The sequence below is a fragment of the Calidris pugnax genome, unplaced genomic scaffold (genome assembly GCF_001431845.1).
Source record: "Calidris pugnax isolate Ruff unplaced genomic scaffold, ASM143184v1 scaffold39, whole genome shotgun sequence".
Lineage (NCBI taxonomy): Eukaryota > Metazoa > Chordata > Aves > Charadriiformes > Scolopacidae > Calidris > Calidris pugnax.
In genome coordinates this window covers 166,894-186,766 of record NW_015090828.1, presented here as the reverse complement: position 1 = coordinate 186,766, position 19,873 = coordinate 166,894, and positions in this window count along the sequence as shown.

Genomic DNA, 19,873 nt, shown 5'->3' with positions numbered 1-19,873 from the left:
TGTTCTGTTACTCAGACTGCTAATATGTTCATTGGATATAGACGGTAATTTTTTTTGACAGCAATAACATTTAGTTTCTTGTAAGCGACTTATCTCTCCTAACTGTGTAGCTGTAAAGAGCTGTGAGAAAAAACTGAAAGTAAAAGATATTCTTATATATTTGTCTTTAATTTCAGGTACAACAAACTACCCAAAGGATTTTATCTGACATTTTAATCTCAATATCGATTAGGGGAGATGAAGGAGTTTGTTGAGCTTGTTGTTTTTAAACTGTGATTTTCTACAACATCAACATTATAACTCCCGTTTGTTGGCTGTCTCAGATACAGATCAACAAAGAAATACTTAGTTGTATCAAACCAACTAACCTCCACAGGCACAGAGAAAAAGCCAGAAAGTTACCCTCAGTCCTCAGCCAGTTCTCAAGGTGACCTGTGAACAGAGCACTTTATTAAATATAAATGACTGAGCTTAGAGGTGAGTTACACTTGTTCTGACCCCTTTGTAGGTGGAAAGCCTTGTATTATCTACACATACCCATTCCAGAAGAGAAGAAAAAAAAACACCTAGCAAAGAACTGTGTTGTTTGAACTCCACGTTTCCTTAAATTCCACACTGAAGCAAGCGTTTACTACTGACCAGTACCTTAAGAGTACATAAATTTGTACACTGATGGAGTAGCTTGGAAAAGTGTTACGTAGCCCATTCACCACAGATTTTACATCTACTATATAAATATTTCTTATTTCTAAACAAATGTTTGCTACTCTTTAAAGCAGCAAAATAGTTAAAAGAGCAAAGCTGACACCAGGCTGGATTAAACAATTTCCCAGCAAATGACCCATCGACAGTCTGGGGGGATTTCTCACCATCACACACCATGATGTCACACAGCAGCTGGACGGGAGGGAGCTCTGCTGAAAGGCCACTGACAACACATGGGACACGCCGGGGAGATTGTTCTTTCTGACTCGCTCGCTAATCCTCCTCCTCACAGCTGACAGCCCTGACACCTCGGACAAGGCTGAAAATTAACTGTCCTTATGAAACGAGTGAACAAGAGTCTCATAAAGCTGAACGGGCTTTGAGCTTATGAATTCTGCTGGCACCTTGTCTTTGAGCAAGGGGCTCATAAAAACTTTTTTAAAATGCAACTTTTCTAAGAATTCGTGTCCCTTTTTCAGAATTTTTTTGACGGAGGTCTTTCTTTTCTTTCACATTCTCACGAAACAAGTCATCTGCTAAACAGCTTAGGTCTTAAAATGCCTGAAAGCAGAAAGAACACACACATTTTTCTTCTAGAAGCCCCAACTCAGTACATTTTAGGATTTTTCTAATTAGGGTTGAATTTCCCTATTTTGAAAAAGAAAAAAATTATTTGTAACCAGCATTATTGGGACTGAAAGAAACTGCACCTTTGTCAGAGCTGTATAAAAGAAAACCAACAGAAAGAGCAGAAGTCTGCGTAGACTTCCTATAAGGCAGGGCTGCTGAATAGTGTTCTGCCACAGAACAAAAGCTACATGTGCTTTGTAAGAAATGTGCTTTTACAAATTGCTTGAAAGTTGTCCTGGAGGTACCAGAGGGCAGAAGAAAGAGGGTGCTGGCTAATGAACCGTGGAATTATGAAAGGTGGAAATGAAAGAGATATTAGGTTAATATCCAATCGTGCAACAGCTGTACATGGCTCCCTAGAGTACATTTTCCTGATGTTTTTCTCAGTCTGTCTTAATATCTGAACCTAGTGGGCTCCTGTCTCCTCTTGAGATTCAGTCCCAATGTCTAATAAAAGTTTCTGTCAAGACACTTTTCTGGATGTTCAGCCTAAATTCCTCCATTCTCATTAACAATACATTATTCCAGGTTACAACCTCTTGTCCTTTTGCAAGAAGAGAAATTATTCTTAATTTTTAGTATTCATCCTTCACAAATAGTTATTAACAATTAAGTTCTTAACTGTCTGTCAATTGGCTAAGCTTTAACCGTATAGATCCTATAAATCAGTCATTCTATAAAACCTGCCATAGTACTAGTTTTTTCTCTGCAGTCTCTGAAATAGCATTACATTTTTTAGTACTGAGATTCCCATACAAGGGGGAAGGTAGGTAGGTGGCTCATTTTTTCTCCAAAATTTGTTCCTTAGGCAAAAAAATCATGTTGTACTGAAAAAATAAAAATTAAAATTCTATAGTTGCTCTATCAGGATTCTGGTTTCTCAGTTTCTGCTTTAAACCTGAGATACACAACTTCCTTCTAGGTCATGGCAATAACTGTAATATCAGATTACAGTAGCACTTCCACTGGACGGCCATGGAACAAAAGCAACTGGCTGATAATATTTCAGTCTTTATACATTCTGAGCTTTCCTAGTGTTGTCAGCATAACTGAAACACAAATAGCTGTAGCGTGTTGCATGAGTGTACACCGCATGAACAGTCAAAACAACTATTAGTAGTGTCTTAACTATACACAAGTCTCAGCAGGAGACAAAAAACCCAGCACAGAAAACAACGCTTAATGGAAAGTCTTTCAGAACTGACCCGCCACTGCAGTTTAACAGGACTGGGTTTGTAAGTCTTTTTGAAACACACTTTGTATTATTGTATGTTCTTTCCCAATACTCATTCAAACCCTAATTCAAATCACATTCTATCACAATATTCAATTGCCTAATTCCTGACATAATCTTGGCACACATTAAATAGGGCATAGGTTGAGATAGACCACTTTGAAGCAGCAAATAAAAATGTATTTAATTTTTAATTTGCAAAGCAATTTTTCTTTACCAGCTTGGGTAATGTCTTTGGAACAGTCGCCTACATAATAATCTATCATGGATGTTGATATTTTTAAGCAATAAAATTTAACATCTGCCAAAACCATGGTCTTTGTTAAAGGAAAAATAGACTATAGTGCACAGAGGAACTATCAAACATACTAACTGAATAAAAATCAAAAAATATTTAAGAAATATATCAAGTTTTTAATATTTTTAATATCTTTTTGTTTTCTTTTTTATTCCTAGAGGTTGCAAACTATGAATACTGGTGAATTATTTATTCCTATAAATTATGGACACTCAAATTTTTAAAGGTCTTCTACTTCAAACTGACAACTGAAAAACAAATTAGAAATCTATTATAGATACCCTGCTTTTAAATTGTTTTCTTCTCATACATCCAGTGAGAATCAAGACAAAGGAAGTATTAAGGGAAAAAAGCATCAACAAAAACTGTATGCATTTATTGTTGCTCAGTAACAGCCACACAGAAGACCAATAGACAAAAATTTGGAATAAGTCTGAACCAGCTGGAAAGGGAGGGAATCTTTGCTCAACAGGCCAGGTGCATTGCAGGCTGGCCATGGACTTTGTCTTTTTATTTTTTAATGATGAAAACAGGATACTCAGCCATCAATATTTTTCAGTATGACTCTTTCTATGACTTTTTTCCAAATCTTTACCTTATTTCCCATTAGACTTAGAGTATTAAATAGCAATTTCATAGTGCATATAGGACTAGGAAAGAACAAGCATCATTGCAACTACCAAAACAGGAGTGACAATGAGGAAGCTAATGGTTTCATTTACCTGCTGCGAATACTGAGTTGACTTTACCTAAAACACTTCAGGGTCAAAAGGCTCTGCAGTTTTAGTCAGTTCCCACAATGAAGAAGAAAAAAGCACATTGCTTTCATTAAGCCAACACAATGATGCACTTGCAGTGGAATATCTGAAACAATGACAAAAGAAGACATTAGGAAACATTTAGCTCAGCCACCTTTACAGGAGAAATCTGTATACAAATTTACAATGAAGAAGACTGAATGGAAGCTTATTTAAGGTCTCTTTCTGATAGCTCCATTGCCTAAACACACTCTTTCTTTATTCTTCACTCTTTTCTTTCTCCCATTTTAATTCTACTGGGACACAAGCACACTTTAATTTACATTTAGCTAACATTAACTGTCTTGGTAGTTGGAAGCATTTGTGCAGGAGAGAGGAAACGAAAGCACATGCAAGCATCTGAACAGTTTCCAGTTCTTTTACCTTCTGTACTTCGTGCTTCATCTATACAAACACATTTAAATATCAACTTACCTTCTGTATTTCCTGCTCTCTCTCTACACACACACACTTAAATATCAAATTATTACATTTAATAATCTCTGGTTTAAAGACCTCGTGTAATTACAAAGGCCAATGGCAATATCTAGAGCCAATTTGGATAATTAGGCTTGGGTGAATTTAGAATGAACTAGTTTTAACGATAGGTAAAAATGCCTCAAAGGGAGTCTAAGTAAATCATCTTATACAGCGACGTCCAAATGTATAAAGGAAAAAGGCACACAATAATACAAATACATTTAAAATTTTAAGCTTAATTTTCAACTGAATGTTGGGAGAAAAGCTGGCATTATCATTATTTTTAATGGATGTGATCATTCACCTTCCTAACTAGGTGTACCTGTTACATGATGAGACCCTGGAAGTCATCAGTAGGATAGTGAGGTGGTGTTTGCTGTGTGTCTTCAGCAGATCTGCAGAGACCCAGTCCCTGCCCTGTTGGTGGGAGAGCTGAAGCCCAGGCTGAGCACGGTTGTCCTAGCTGCAGCCTCAGGGGCCAGGCAGGCTGGCAGCCAGCAATCCTTCCGAAACTCGCAGGAGAGACATGGGCCAAATTGGTCCCACTGAGGACAAGTAAGCTCATCGCTGCTGTTGGCTATTAGAATACCACTGACTTTTCCCCTCTCTTTTAAATTAGAAACACGTTCACAAGAATTATCTCAGACAAACGTCTGAAGAGCAAAGCAGAGGCCAGAAACTTAATTCTAACCATGCCTAGCCCTAAATCCAATGGTAATTAAGATCTAGCTCCCTGTTTTTTTCCTGCTTTTTGGCACAGTTTATTGACCAATATCCATCTTCACAGATCACTGAAAGAACTCAGTAGGCTGCTAAGTAAAGCTGTAAGCCACAGACCATTCTTTGCCTCCAGTCCTGCAGCATTTAAAGTGTCATTGTATACAGTTAAAAGCTACTGACCATTATTTTTCGCTTTGGAGAACACAGTACAAAGACCTGCTCCAAACCCCATTGTACTTTCTGGATTTGTATTCATTTGACATTACGCCACTTTTGAATCAGGCTTTACATTCATAAATATCAGAGAGTATTGCTGAAGAAGTAATGCATGTGAAGTGGCCTGCAATCCTTGAACAAAGCAGACCTTGCTCCCCCCTATCATCATTATTCACCAGGCATGGCAGAATGAAGGGCTGAAAGGATCAAAGAGCAGAGCAGCAGCAGTATCTACTAATAATTGACAGTGTAAGCAACACCACTAATCAAGGCCAAAATACAGGACATCGTAAAGGACAGACGTTCAGGTTCTCTGGCTCAGCTGACATCATTCAAACCAGGACCAGTCCAGCAAAATAAAGTATTTATTTTATTTAAAGTCCCTTAAATAAAAGGAAAGTTTTAAGTAAAAATGAGAGCAAAGTTGCACTTGCTAAGATTAAAAATAAAACTGAATACGAAGCAATTTCTTCTAACATCATGCTGTACTGATGTTTTCTGAACCTTCTCCTTACATAAAATATAACTGATTTCATGCATAAAAATATGCGTAGCTTTGCCAAATTAACACGACCATTCACATTTTACATTTTAGGCTTTGCATTGCTTGATTTTTTAAGTCCAATGAGCCAAAATACTGCTGTTTAAAAAAAAAAAAAAAAGAAAAAGGAAAAAAAAAAAAAAAAAGAGAGCTGCCAGTATGTAGGAAGGAGATGAAAGAGGTCCACTGGTACACTCCCTGATTGTCAAAGGAAATGGTTGAGAGTAAAGTGTTGGCTGTTGTCCTGACCAATATTGACTACCCTAATCACTTTTTCCTGAACTTAAGTGTGCTTGTCAATTCAACCATTTCTACAGAAGCAGAATGTCATTACGTTTTAGCTTCTAATAATTTTATATCCTAAGACAACAATGAATTTAATCTCACTGTAGCCAGTATTCATTGTCTTCAATGTTGAACAAGGAACCTTGTCCAAGTGACTAGAGCCCTCTGACAAAGACCAGTAGAAGGCTGGCAAACTAACTCTGAAGAACTGTGTTATCCTTCTCCAAGGAACAACTGAGTCCTTTAGATTTACCAACATACTTTGAACTTGACCCAGAAAATTCAGCTCTAACACAGAAGTAATTTAGTTTCTACAGCTCATCCCAACACTGACTTCTCTACCTGAATTGTCAAAAATGTTTTCCAGTAGTGAGAGCTAGGGCAGCCAGTTATACAGAGTGAACCTTGTGCTTCTTGCCTACCAACTAATACCCAGAGGTTAGCATAAAACCAGCATTCAATATTTTGTCTTTACTGAATGAAAGCTTTTAGCCGTCATCAAAATATCCATATTTTGCAGCGAACCTTCTGAATAATACAGTCCATTTTCCAGGAGTAAAGCCAGTTCTCATAACTACTAAACACTTGTAGATATATTTCAAGCATTTTTAACTAAACAAAGTACAGTGGGATAATTTGCTATTCTAAAACACACTTAAAAGGAGTTTCAGCTGAATGAACCAAACCAAAATATTCTGCAGTCTCAGTTTCAACCATATTCTGTAATTTATTTTTTTTTAACAACTCCAAAAATAATTAAAGTTGCAAATATCTGAATTCTTCAGACTGCTATGTTTCATGTTTCACAGCCAGGAACAGCAGACAGAGAAAATTTGTTCACAGTTGCCCTGAAGCCATTGTAGGAAGCCCTGCTATATTCCCAAATCGGGTTGAGATCAATAACTGTTTATAATTATTCTATGCAATATTCCTGATTGTTGAAAATACCCTGATACAGAAAAAAAGCTGAGAAATAGATGTCAGTGAAGATAGTTTAGCCAAAAGCAGAATTGCCTGTTCCAAATGTACCTGGCAGAGACACATTGGCCCGATGGCAACAGGAAGTTTAAAACATGAAGAGCTGTCTTACAATTAAATATTTAGAATGATAAATGAAGTATCATACTAAACACTTAGCATTCAGGTAGAAAATGACTAAGAAAACCACTTTTTCCCATTTGTGGTTATTTGAAAGAAGGTCAGCTTCATCTTCAATGTAAGCCAAAACTCATTTTTGATGTAATTCATTATCCACTGACAAAGAGGTTGCAGCAGGAATAAATGTGACCCATTTCCTTTAGAATCCCTCAGAGTCCCTTGCTTTTTTTCAGAATACAACAGAATAGCCTTCCAAGCTGTAAAATGCAAGCACTACTGAATGAGTGTCACAAAAGTACATGTTTCTCCAAGTAAACATCACAGCCTTAGTAACACAAACATTTTTGTCTTTCTATTTCATCAATAGCAGCTGTGAAATCAAAGATGGTTTAATCTCTTTTCTTATAATTCTAAGACTACCCAATTCGTTGATGTATAATCAGTGTTAATTGTAGCTGTTAACATTATATCCTCAAGTTACTTGACTGAGAGGGCTTAGCCAAGTGAATTCCTAGTATTCTGTTTTCTCAGCCAGCCTGTAATTTGCAATAAAATACTACTTCACTTTGCATTATTATATCTAAACATTTTAGTGCAATTTATAGAAAACCATATTGCATTATGATAGAAAACCATATTGCACTATGATAGCAGCTTTGGATCAAATGAAACAGAAGTAAGAACACCTCCCCAATTCAGTTTTGTGGTCCTTACAATATTTCTTTTGCAAAATAAGCAAACACAACAAGAAGTTAATATCTTTATATTTGACTTCCGTTCTGTCATGATTTAACCCCAGCCAGGAACTAGGATGATGCAGCCGCTCACACAGTTCTCTCCTTTCCCCCCGAATGGCAGGGAGAAGAGGAAGAAAAGGAGGGGTGAGGAAAAGGGAAAAAACCTTGTGGGTTCAGATAAAGGGAGTTTAACAGCACAATAAAATAAAAGGAATAATAACAATAACAGTAAAACCAGTCACTCTTACTACACAGTAAATTGTTGAATTGGTACCTCCCCAAGCAGAGTTCAGAAGTACCCCTGGCCCTCTGGGTAACCCCATTTACACACTCAGCATCACATCTATTCCATTGGCCATTCCATCGTTTTATCATCATTATCCTTATCAACTTCTATGGGAAGCTAAAAAAACTCCTTGAAAAATATAAACATCACCCGGCAACAACTAAATCAATATGCATTATTGACATTCCTTTCATAGAAAATATGAAACACAGCAACCACTAGAAAAATACCTAACTCTAAAACTGGGACATTCTTTTCATGATCGCGTGTCTGCTGCAGATGCTAAGTGAGCTAAGAATTTTTATTATGCCAACAAGTTATTTCTCTCAAAATTGGAGGCAAAGCAAACCACATGTTGTAACACTCACAGTCAGATGATCTCTTCTACAGCCAGTTGCCCTTCGTGTAAGGCAGTGGTAGATACCATCATCTCCTGAACAACCTGCTGCTTCTCCTACACAATGGACGAATTTTCGATCATGCCTTCACATCCCAGGCAACTTCTGCATAAATCAAACAAAATTTATTTCATCTACCAGGTTCCAGCTTTTAACATATTTTGTTACATCATCATACTGATATTATGGCGGGAAAAATTAAACAGAATAAGCAGCTTTGCTTGACATTCATAGTTACTACTTAATGTAATACATTACTATTTTGTACAATATCCAGCCTGATGATAAAAGAACAAGAAAAAAATCCTTTGTTTTGTTATGTTTGATCTTCCACTCAAACTGAATTTAATTTAAAAGTATAATAAGCCAACAGAAAATATTTTTCCCTAATTGAGATGTACCATCTGCTGCAGTAATCAGCAAAACACATCTTAACTCATTTGGATGTTTGATGCACTGTTTTTGTACAACTGACAACAGGAAATATGATTGTGATTAGAATACAAATTAATTTTTATCCTAGCAGTATTCGTTTTACACATGCACTCAGTGGAGCTGCTTCTGGTAGAGCTAGCTTGTCCTCCTTTTCTCCTACCCCAAATAGTTTTATAGGTATTGCATTCTCAGAGAGTCTAAAATAAGGACTTCATCCACTAGACACTGAGAAAAAAAAATAGAATTTAAGTGGATTTTAGATGAGGAACTATCTGAGAGTGAATATTTTTCACTTGTATTTTTCACACAGATTACCCATACTGATGACTCACATAAAGCTGCATTCTAAATGACTTCTACGTAACTTGAATTTTTTTACCTTTTTTTTTTTTTTAACTCAAATGCTCTTACTAAGTAAAACATTTAAAATTTGGAAATGGATTTGCTAGTTTGAAATACGATTCAGTCACTCCACATACCAAACCACGTGTGGTTCAGAGATGTGAGTTTGAGGTCCATGCTGGTTCAGCTCAAATTAGCCTGTCAATATCAATCAAGCCTTGAGACTGTTTTGGCCCACGTAGAGCTCAGGACTTCTTCCAGAAAGATAGTCTGCACCCTGCAAAGCACAGGAGTTGTAAGATGAGGAGGTTTTCAGAACTACCCACATCGGAGATAGACAGGGCTTCTTTAACTGAGAATCATTTTAAAACAAGGCAAACCAGCTGAAGGAGTAACATTAAAGAATACTTTGAAGCTGTTGTACATAAATAAATCTTCCCTTGTACGAGGATTAATTTGTAGTGGATCAATGGCATTTTGTCCTGAACTCGTGTACCTCTTGTAAGAAAAGGATTTTGTCTTATAGGACAAGGATAAGACATTTAAACACCATACAAATTGAATTTTCCTTTTGCTGCCTGTATGAACTGTACATGAAACAAGTCCTCCCTTCCTAAACAATCAAGGATCACTGGTGATCAAGAAAATCAATAGGCATTTTCTGTTTCAGAGACCTTTTATAAAGCTTGAGGTTCACAAGGGCTACTTTTTCTGGGAAATAGAAATTTTAGCTCAATTGAATCACTGATTTATTTAAATTAGTTTGAGTGTAACTTTTATTTTAGTTATTTACATAAAAGTGTAACTTTCCAACACACTTTATTTTTATGTGAGATTATTCCAGATTTACATTGAGAAAACTTTTGGTTTTGTACAGTTAGCCATCATGTTCTTGTCACAAAAGGGGAATCAAAGGCTGGCACTGCTTCTAAGGATGGAAAATGGGTGAAAAATGTTTTTTCAAGCTCTAATTTTTATGTGAGATTATTCCAGATTTACATTGAGAAAACTTTTGGTTTTGTACAGTTAGCCATCATGTTCTTGTCACAAAAGGGGAATCAAAGGCTGGCACTGCTTCTAAGGATGGAAAATGGATGAAAAATGTTTTCAAGCTCTGGAAAAGCTGCATAATGATCAAATTTATGTTTTAATTCTCTATAACAGAAGATAAGTAAAGAGAAAAATAAAAAGATATGCACAGATTTCCTTTTGCTTATTTTCTAGAATCTGTGAAAAGGATATAGGACTTCGGAGCTCTGGTCTCTTAATTCTCACTTTCCTTCTTTTCTGATAAAACCAAGTGTTCTCTCATTTTTAAATTATCCCAATTAAAATAACTGGGGTTTTGGTTTGTTTTAATTGAGAGACATACATAGAAAAAATGAAGAAGGCTTCAAAAGGAAGTAAGATGGTGTAAGGAGACTTGGGGAGGTTTACAAAGGTTCATCTAGTCTTGTAATATCTTAGTATTTACCAGTAATAATTCTCAGTACCGTTAGAGCTCAAAAGCTGATGGAAATGATTTACATAGAAAAAATGAAGAAGGCTTCAAAAGGAAGTAAGATGGTGTAAGGAGACTTGGGGAGGTTTACAAAGGTTCATCTAGTCTTGTAATATCTTATTATCTACCAGTAATAATTCTCGGTACCGTTCTTTTCCACCTCAGATCTCAAAAGCTGATGGAAATTATCCTATCTATTTTAGATGCGACAAATGCAATAAAAGCAGAGCATCTTAACTGACAACACTGCTGTAAAGATCAGCAGTCACTGAGATAATTTGTTTCAATTCCATTTTAGGGTCTTGCTTGCATTAATATATTTTATATTCTCTATTTTGCAGTGAGGATGAACTAAAATTTCAGATTTAGTCTACTCTACTTTGTAACTATTCTTTAGCTGTGAGGATCTAGTATTTTTTAACGATTTCTAGAGAATGACAACATTGTTCATTGAACTCAAGATCAAATTCTTAACTTCAGAAACACATAATGGAAAAAAAAAATTAGAGCAAATTTGCTATATTTCAGTATTTTTAACGTGTTTGAAAGAAAAATTAATCCCAGCTTCACAAACTCCAAGTTCCAATGCAAACGAAGGCATACAAATAAAAGTGTATCAGAATGAATGTTTTTGTTTCTCAGTTTTCCATTGTAATTAAAAAAAGCAAAGATGCTTTAATTTAAATAGATCTTTATATTTAGATTAACAAAACAAAAGGGAAATTGTGATTTTTTTTCAACTGTATATGTAACTATTGTGTTCTGTCCTGTATTCTATCACTAGAAAAAAATATTTATCTTTTTTCAATGCAGGTGTAGTTACTAGAATTATAACTTCTTCTTAACAACTACCCTTGTACTTTTGTTTTTGTTTCCACAGCTTCCTGCCAAATTGACTTAATGCCACAAGTGAAAAATTACAAAACACGTATTTGATATTTGGACCTCTTCTGCATCTTTCCATCAGGGAAACTATTAATATGTTGGGTGTGCATAAACCCTTGAACATTGTCATCGTACAAGATATTTGATTTTGCTTAAAACAGGGCTATTAATTTTCTCCCTCTACTGCTGTAATTCTTTCAGAGAGTATGGGAACAGCTTAATCTCCTTCATAGTCATGTAGCTCATAATGCTCATAGATTATGAACGTAATTCTCTCATACTTTTTTTGTCCTGCTGTTCCCAGTCTGGACTCTTCCATATTTTAACTATGGGAAGCAAACTAAGTCTTAAGTGAACATCTTGTTAGAGCTTATATGTGCTCTTATATGTCACACAAGCCTCTCATATGAAAAGAGGGTTTTCTGTGTCAGACTCAGACAGTCAATAAGGCTGGGCAAAGGAAGAGTCAGGTGAAAAAGAGAGAGAGAGAGAGAGAGAGAGATATCCAATAACAATGTCTTATACATGAGCACAAGTTCCAACCTTAAAACTCTCTGTGGAAGCATGGAAATCTAACGGCACAACAAACAATATTCCCAGAAACAGATCTAGATTTACATGGGTTATATGGATTTAAATAGTGGGTGTTAGTTAAATTGCACACAAACATCACATCTTCCATAGTTTTCTTATTAATCTTTACATATAAGTAACAAGCAGGCTAGAAATCTGCTGTATTTGGAACACATTGGGCTCTCAGCTGCCTCCCCAGACAATCTGTGGATGCAAAATATGCAAAAGTCATTGTCACCCACATGGAGGTGAACACTAGCCTTATTTTCAACATTTCAGGGTCCTAACTTGGGGCCTATTAGCGAGAGGGCAGACTGTTTTATTATTTGAAAAGCTGTTCACTGTGATTTATGGCCTTGTATTAGCCTCCTCATCTTGAGATATTAGACAATCATACTTTGTCATAGACAATCTGAGGTGAGGAAAACATACAGCATTCATCTTCTCTTGCCATCTAGGACACTTCTTTTCATCTATTGTTTTTTCCTCTGGCATATCATTTCCTTGTAATCAATTTAATTTGAAAACTTTAACGACCTTCCCTTAGTGTTACACTGCCTTTTCACCTACTCTGAGGGTTTTTCTGCAAAGAAATTAAAACCCCAAAACCTTTTACAGTTTGCAGCATTTTCTCTACAAAAAGGCATGCAAGTCTCCTTGGTGATTATCACAGGGTTTTAGCTAATTACCAATTAGGCAGACACAAAATACGTTGTCTAAATATTTCCACATTTTAAGTTACAAAAAATGTTTTATTTGCTATAAAAGACAGGCATAGTATTTTTTAAAAGTGATAAGAATTTATCACCACCACCCCAAAAAAAAGGAATAAATGGAAAAACACAGTAAAAAGAGGTTTTAGAAGTCAAGAGTAAAGGTATCTAAAACCATAGCTTCAGAAATAAAAACTTTTCCTCTGACTCCAAAAGCAGGTACAGTTCCAAGGGGATTATTGCCAACTGGTGGTAGGGTTTTTGTTCAGTTTTTTGGTTTTCATTGGTGTGGTCTGGTGTGGGGATTTTGGGAGGTTTTTGTTTGGTTAGTTTTTGGTTTTGTTTTGCTGCTGTTTTTTTTTTTTAAACTCAGTCACTAAATGACCAGTAAACAAAACATAACAATCTTACAATGTTGTTTTGATTCAGTGAAGGATCAGGTGCCAGTAAAAAGGGTACATACAAAGATGTTCCTGCACTACATTTTAAAAGCTCCCACTGAATTTTAAAACCTCTGTGTTGAAAAGAACGAATCAACGATAGATTTAGTAATTCAGGCACAAAAAAAAAAATCAGAAGTATGAACAAGATCGTCAATATATTCATATAGCAAAAACGTAACTTAATCCAAGGAGCATACAGCAAAGAGGAAAAGAGAGCACCTCAGACCTACACTCTCCACCTGTGTGTCTGACTGCATTCTTCTGTGGTTTAAGGGTTTAAGTGTTCTCCAGACAGATGGATTTACATGTTAGTAATACAGTGATCTGTAGAAAAATAATTACCTCTGGCAAGAAAACAGAAATGAATGAAAAATAATAAATTGAGGAGCTTGTTGGGGGAAAACAAAAGAAAAACAGAAAATAACCAACCATTTCCCCATTGGAAATAACAGATTTTTTAATGTGGAGCCAGCCAACAAGATTGTTGCCATCTCTGTCTATCAAAAGAAATGTCAACATTATTCTTTATTCTAAGCTAACACACTACTACATGCAAAATAGGCACAGAATGAAAACAGATACTGACATTTGAAACTACTATGCCACAAAGCAACTGCACGCCTCGGGCAGAGTCTGCTGCAGGTCATTTAAAATGATAAACCAAAAGGTCACATAGGATATAATAACTGATCTTTACAATTGCCTTTCTGAAGGATGTATCACCTGAGGAAACGCACAAAATTGTTGAACGGCAGTAGTGGAGTCACAGCAACAAAAGCTCAATGGAAAAGTAATGTTGGGATACAGAAGTGTAAAGATATTATGGTTGTTTTTATGAAACCTTGAAAATATTAAGAGTATGGCTTTGCTGAGGGTGGGGAGCGTAGATGGACATAGGTTAACATTTTATCTCCTTATGCTTGAAATACAAGAGGCATTTCACTGGGAACCCCAATATATTCCTTCACACTAGGAGAATAGGAGGCAAAAATCTGGTATTTATGGATTAAATAAATAAAAAAGATGCACTACCATTAAAGCAGAGTCTTCTTGCCAATCACATTTTTCTTCTCCTCCCGTGCCCAAACAAAATAACCAAACCTGTTACAGAGAAAGTCCCCAAATTGAATGCTTTGTGATGAAAATATTCCTCCACAATGCTAGGAAAGCTATGCTGGGATGCCTGCCTTGAGGATGCTCGTCTGATTGAACCAAGGACTCCCATTGCCACATGAGTGTCCTAATCCCAGGCCGTCAAATAAATCCAAAGTGCCCTCCCTTATTTTCATCAAAAATTTCTCTGTTGACACCTCAGAAACCTCTCCATCAGTATCTGAACCAGCATGTCAGTTTTTCAAAAAAATTTACTTTTCAAGCAATCTTAACTGTACTAATTTTGGCATTTAGGTTTTCACACCTAAAATACATAGTGAGCTGAATTCAGAGCAAAGGAGGGAAATAATACTGACCATTTAAGCTTTCTAGAAGTTCAAGGGTCACTTAGAAAACTTGGGCATATAGGACCTTAAGTCTGAGTGAAATATCAATGGGATTTAAGTCTGAATGTATCACTGGTACTTTTGAAATTACACTTCTGTCTTTTTTGCACTTAATTTTGCCAGTTATACCACACTGACTTCATTTGTATAACAAACATTCATTTTCAAGCTGTGTTAAGCAACAACACAAAGTTGTCAAAATCATTTCAGAGATCGAAAAAGGCTAAACCAAAGGAGTATTAAAACTTAACCAGCTGATTGATAAGTTTTTCATTTGCTTTATTATTTTGGGTTCTGACATACATGTAGTAAGTGCCTTAGCGAAATGATTAAACCAGAAAAAAATTGTCAGCAATTCTACAAGTGCATTATTTTTGAAAACAAGGGTAAAACTCCTAATCCCTTCACCCATTTTGAGACTGCTATTTCTCGTCAGCCAAAAGGTGCCATGTAAATTGTGCCATTATAGATATTCTCAGGTCACCATAAATTTTTCTGCAGGCAGGGACAGATAAAAAGATTACTTTTGAGATATGCTCTTCTGTTCGCAGTAAATCATTCCCACTGAAGTCTCAGATACAGAAATAGCCTTCTTCTTGTCCTGTGTGTTAACCCTTTGAACTTATTTAAAATGTCTTTACATCAAGAAGCCTTGAGATGGCTGTCTGGCTGAACTCACATGGTTAGAGAGCTAAGCAGTATGAGGAGGAAGGGTGGATAATGTGTTTACACAAAAAAGTCCTGGGCTGACAAACATGGTTGTGAATCCAAGTTTTTGCAAAAAATAATTTAAAAAAATGGCCTATATTTTCAGTTGGAAAACCTTTTAAAAAAAAAAAAATCTGTAAAACTGAAATAATAGACTTCAAACATCTTGATGATCCTTTTTGCTCGGGCAAAAGTTGTTGGGCCTCTTTGTGGTTTAAAAATAAAATGCTTTTGTTGTGGCTCAAATGAAGTTATTTCATCAAGCAATAAAAGACTGAACCAAAGAAAAAAAAAAAAAAAAAGAGGGGAAAAAATAATCTATACATTCTGGTTTTATGTTAGTGACATACCTGAAATACTTGGGTGCCAGCAGGAAGAAGGTCAGAGAGCCATGTTGCCTGGGGAGCAGCAATGGTCAGGAGGGACAGTGTCCCTGAGTGGAGCCCAGTGGCTGCCAATCAGAAAAAAATACAACAAACATTATCAGAGAAACACAGCTGGAGAGGTCCATCTGGGCACTTTAGAAAGTCTTCACATACACATCAATATTTAAAACGTTGTCTTCTTTCATACGAATCAGCAGGAAAATCTGTTTTAACCAGACTACAGACAGTCTGAGAAAGCAGCAATTAAAATCTGTTATCCACATCCTATCACTTTCACTTCAGGGATTTCTTTTCCCCCCACTCTCCACAAAACTAACAGCAATACAAGGTTTTGCCTTTATGATTTAACGTTGCAGGGAGCAAAGAGCAGCCTTTTGATTGCCAGTATTATGGCTGGAGTTAGGTCTCAGTGACAGGTATGGACTGAGGATGGAGGGAAGTAATTCCATGTTGGGACAGTTTTAATACACATATACACAGGCACACGACACAGTACTCAAAGTTCTGCAGGTGAATGGAAATGTTTAGAAGCTTGACTCTCTACCACGAAGAAATTAAGGACACATCATATTGATAACTCACTTAGCAATGGGTGTAGTGGCTCTAAACTGACAAAACTCCAAGGATGAACAGCAACAAGAGGAGCCCCAGTGCAGTGAGCCAGCAGCAGTGCAAACCATCACAAAGCCTACATAGGAGCCTGCTGACTACCACACATTTAACCTAGAATTTACAGTTGAAGCCAAAGGACAGCCAGTTTAAATCATGTCTGTATGTGGGCATAACATATAGGCTAAGATCCCACTGCCCCTGCCCAGAGAGCTGTTGACACAGTGCTATACCTAAAGTAATATATAAGTGTGCTCTCGAGTGGCCACAGTTGCTTAAACAAAGAGCTGCTCTAGCACAAAGTAGGAATTAGTTTGTGCCTTACCAGGCAAACATGCAAGAGCTGAAGATGTGTCCATATAAAATATTTTCCTGCTTATTGTCCCTGCACTCAGCAGAGCTGTCCGATATCCTCCAAGAAATATTCTGTTAAAAAATAACTGCTGAGGTGTTTGAACCTCTCCAATTTGACAAACTTTCAGTAAATCAATAGCAAATTTCTGAAGGATTTTAGTTAACATTTGCAGCCTTCTTCATCCTAATACTTTCATACTAATATAGTAAGCACAGTGCCTAAGAAAAAAAAAAAAAAGGTTATTGATCCAAGTGCTTTGAGACATAACTGATTATTAAGGGGAGCCAGTAAGAAATATTATCCTTTGGTTCAATGCAGTGTAATTAAGGATATTAATCAAGTCCACGTGTTTTCTTGTGCAGATCCTTGTCTTTGCTATGAATAGTAGCTTGGGATCCAAAAGGGTAATGACTACTGTAGCTAGTATAGGAATAACTACATAGAATATGGAAAAATACAGCCATCAATTATCAAATGCTGGTAGGTTCAATCATAAAAAAAAAATTCATTTATCTTTGAAAGAAGACAAATTGTCAGCACTGGAAATGGCAATGGTAAAAAGCAAAGGATACAGGTAGCCAACAGCAGTTCTTCAGATGAACACAAGTGACTAGAAACTTTTAACAAATTACACATCTAAACAGTAAACCAACATGACACAGAAATCAAAGGCAAAAGGACACTCTCTATCCCAAAATATTGTCTCCTTGGGAAAAGAAAAAAAACACTGAAAACCTGGCACTCATCCCATCTCTCAGGGGAAAAGAAAAAAAGAAGCCTGGGGAGAAAAGGATTACGCTGATTTTTTGGCCCAGCTTTGCTCCCATGTTCCCAAAACTTCACGAAAAGCCTTTCTCCCTGATGCAGTTTCTTAACAGCTCTCCTCAAATGCCAGAAAGTTATTTCATACCTCAGCACGTCCTGGTGCTTGTCACTTCCCCGCCTGCAAATACACACCTTTTGATAAATCTTTATTGCATAAAAGCTACCACAACTTTCAAACTACCTTCCTAGACTTTAAAGAGACCACAGTGCTACATATGAGAAAGAGAACCTATGGATTAATCAACAGAGTTCATACCCTTAAGTGTTGGGCTTCATCCAGGCTGTATTGTCCACTTTGAATGAAAGTATTCCCATCAGTACATTACTGCCATTTATTCTTAATGTACTCTTAAGCTTTTGTTGTGCAAGCATAAAGGGGACAAAGACAGACGAGAACGATCTTTCAGAGCATTCTGCTTTCTAGCTTTTCCCCATACAGAAGAATCCCTGTGCATAAAGCACAGAGTAATAATGTTAAGGGCATCTGACTAGCCAAGAAATATTACAACAAATAACTCACACTTCCCCTATTCTTCCCTGTGTAACTTTTTCCTCAAATATTCATGCATCCATTCGAAAATTCCCTTCAGATTTCACCTGAATCATCAAGCATTAAATGAGGTTTCCAGGTGAAGAGACATGACAGTATTTTGGGACAAAAGAAAATAAAACATCATCATCATAATGCACATAATTTTGTTGTTCCTGTATAAGATACCAGATATCTCAGACTCAACTGATAACTTTCCAACATGTGCAGGAAGCTCCAGTTTCTCTGCACGTCATCTGTGAGAAGCTGATGTCTGATCTCCATCATGCCTTACCGGGACTTCTCAAGCGGTGGCCTGCAGGCAGGGGCAGCACGTGGCCTGCTGTCAGCACCAGCTGGATTCCCCTTGGATATGATCCATGCATAAATCTCTGCAGCTTAGGATCAAAGGTAGATGGGTGACATGCGGCTGACTGCAGTCTTAACTAGATGTAGGTTTTATCTTATCTTGCCCACTCAATAAAAATAAATTGAGAGATATTCCTTTATTCATATGATCTCAGGATAGTCTAATTTTAAATGAAACAGAACAAAACAAACTGGATAAAAAAGATATCTCCTAAGGTTTGAACACTCTTAGGTTTCTATTCCCTGCAGATCATTCAGATCACAACTTAACTTCCATATTCCTATCAGATAAAGAAGAGGGAGTAAAATTCTTCAGAAAATGCCCCTAGTTCAGGACAGGTTTTTACTACAGCTCCACAGTTGTCTCCCTGTATCTACTGTATCTACTAGCTGCCCTGATAACTTCAGATGAAACTTCACAATACTATTTCCACTTAGCTTCTAGTGATAAATAAGAGTTATTTAATGTAGTCATGTGTCTACTATCTGAGATGCTGTATTACAGCACACCATTTTCTTGTACAAACACAAGTTGGATTCTTCTGTGGACTTCTTTTACTTTTAATTATGCAGAAGGACCAGTTAGATATATGGACAGTATAGAGCTCATACATTATAGCATCCGGATTTAACACACAAAGGATTCTGAAAAGTTCTAAAATGTCTTCTTGTAGGGCAGGTCTGTCAGTTACCTATACTTTGAAAACAGAAATAATTTTACATATTTATTTCTTTCCCCAAAGAAGAAAGTGCATCTTTCTGCATAGTAAACATGAGCATTAAAAGTAACACTATCAAGAGGCATTGCTCAGGGCATTGATTCTGTAAAATATATATTCTTCAAAATAAGAAAATGAGTAATTCAGGTAAATGACAGCATAAAATGACTAACTCCAATCGCATTATGAAATTTCTGTCACAATGTGTTGGGATGTCATTACATTAGCATTCATTTTGGGAACATGATACTCAACAGCCTCCCTGTAGGGAACACGCTAGGAGGAAAGGACTAAAAGTGAGACATGCTTTTTTCTAGTTCATCAAGCTCATTTTTAACCAAATTCAGGAACCAGAGAAGAATATGTGCAAGAAGTCTTGTGCCATACTAGTGCTGTAACATTTAACACACTATTTGGCATGCTCACCTCATTTATATACTTTCCCTTTCACTATCAGAGTTTCACCGGCTCTTCTCAATAGAATTTATTTTCAGAGGCTTGACTTTCTTTTAAGTCTACATTGGAATACTTGGCTCTTTGGCACTTAACTGCTAGAA